We start from the raw sequence: 2,352 nt of genomic DNA, 5'->3' as shown, positions 1-2,352 counted from the left end.
GCTAGGTAATGTACCATCTCACTGATAATGAGAAAGGCTTAAGTTTAAAATTTGAGCTTTCTAGATCCGGTAGTTTCTCTGTACGAGCTTCTGCAGTGCAGACGAAGGAAAATAAGAAAATACAGGATTTTTGGCGATTTTTGCACTTTTAAATGGCTTATATATTTATTGTGTTAAAATAATAATAATAATAATAATAATTTTTATTTTTACTTAAATTTGATTAATTTATTTATCAAATAAATTCATTCATTAATTATCATTTATAATAATTTAAACTAAAAAAATAATTACATATCATTTAAATTTTCTTAGCATATTTTCTTGTTCTTGAATCAGACGAAAATTATATACATTTATTATTCTTGCTCACAAGTGAAAATTTTTCGCACGAATTACAAACAAATTACGTGAATTTCCTAAATACATCAGCAAATACAATAGAAAATGTCACGCGTAACGGCTTGGGATGACTTCTCGCGTGTGACGTAACGGGTGTGGCAAGAGATGAATCATTTGAAAATGTCAATTTATGGTGAAATCATTACATACGTCATTGCTGATAATATTAAACAAACCCAGCTGGTGGTATTTCGTGCATACACTGATATAAAAGTAGGCGTATAAAGTATAATATAAACAACGCTTTCTTTGCCTTTCTAATGTGTAAATACAGACTTTAAGTTTCTTTCAAATAGATTAGTTATGTTTGATTGTATTTTAATGCTCAACTAATAATTTTACAATTAAAGCTATGATTGTATCGTAAATTATTTTCTTAAATTTGTATATAGTCACGATGTAATAAATACTGTAAATGTACTTGAATATCAACAGCGGTTTAACTCATTACGTAGAGAAAAATTTCCATTTCACTTTCCCAGTTATAATAATAAAGGAAAATATTGCAATCGTGTCAAGTTTGACCGCAAATCTCGACGTTTTGAGATGATTTTAAAGTTTCAGGGATCAATGATCCCGCTAAGCACCACCGTCGGTTACCTAAACAAGGGCCTTGGGTGGTGCCCGCAGCTGCAAAAATAAGCCGTCAGACGCTTTAGCCACTGACCCCGATCAAATGGTGTGCTCCGACATGTCCCCACAACAGATAGGTGGGAACCAGATACACACGTTTGATCCGAAGGCCTGAACCCAAAAAGTCAAAAGAAACGGGGAAAAAATTCCGGGCTGTGTGTTGTGTTTGCGCATCTATTTCGTTTAATATCTGGGGAGGTAATATCGTGTCATATCTCGAGTGGGACCGGACTTAATGAAGATTTTACTCGTTATTAATATTTACATTTTTTTTAATTATAAAACTCATCTGTATCCCCTAAATTAAGCTTTTTACCATTTTATAATAATTAAAAATATGATCCACCGTAAACAATTTTAACTTTGAGTTAGTGTCATAGTGTTTTTTAAATTTGAATACTTTTTGAATAGCGATATTCTCATAATTCAACGAAAATACTCTTTTTATGCTTTCGCTATTACTTCGCTATTACTAGACTTTATATGAAAGCATAATTGAAAATTATCGGACTTCCTAATGGTTTCCTTAACTTTCTGTTTGAGTGCCGGAAAAAAAACCGCTTGTTTAAATAATCAAAGTCTAAATTATCTGTGAACTAAAAATGTATATTCTTTAGATCTGTAAAGTTAAAGAATCTCTTACAAACAAAACTGTACGAAATATAAAATAGTCTTATTTTTAGAAAGATAATTAAAGCAATGTGTAAGTCAACTATTGTTAAACCATAGATAACTTTGTATATGTTAATAATATCTATAATTGAATTGATAGATCCCTCTCAGCTATTTGTAGTATAGTGTAATGAAAAGGAACACAGTATTGTGATTTGTTTAATTTTATTTATTATTATTATTATTATTATTATTGGGATGGAGCTCAAAAGAAGTCTGCTATAATCCGTGTATATATATATATACATACACGGAGTATACATATACTTTAATATATATATATTAAAGTATATATGTTACCGCGCTAAAGCTCGAAAGTCGTTAATGTGTATATTACCTAGCTAACCTGCAGATTAACTAAGGTGATCCGTTAATTTAAAGTTGCTAAAATTGTTCTATTTCTCAAATTACCTAGGTAATGTGCAGATTATCTAGGTAATCTGCAAATTATTTACTAGGCACTCGGTAAAGTGAAAATAAGATCTTTGCTGGAACAACAGCAACGTTTCTGTACGCTTAAATTAACATAATGTTCTTTATTTAATTTTCGATATCTAAAGAATCAAGTTAATACAATCAAACAATAAACAAATTACTTGATAGAATCAATCATCAACCAATTAAAAAACATACAAAAAATCAAAC

Source organism: Centruroides sculpturatus, unplaced genomic scaffold, assembly GCF_000671375.1.
Source record: "Centruroides sculpturatus isolate CEXI.00-Female unplaced genomic scaffold, Cexi_2.0 scaffold10, whole genome shotgun sequence".
In the NCBI taxonomy this organism is placed as follows: domain Eukaryota; kingdom Metazoa; phylum Arthropoda; class Arachnida; order Scorpiones; family Buthidae; genus Centruroides; species Centruroides sculpturatus.
The sequence above is the reverse complement of the archived record's forward strand: the minus strand, read 5'-3'. Positions refer to the sequence as shown.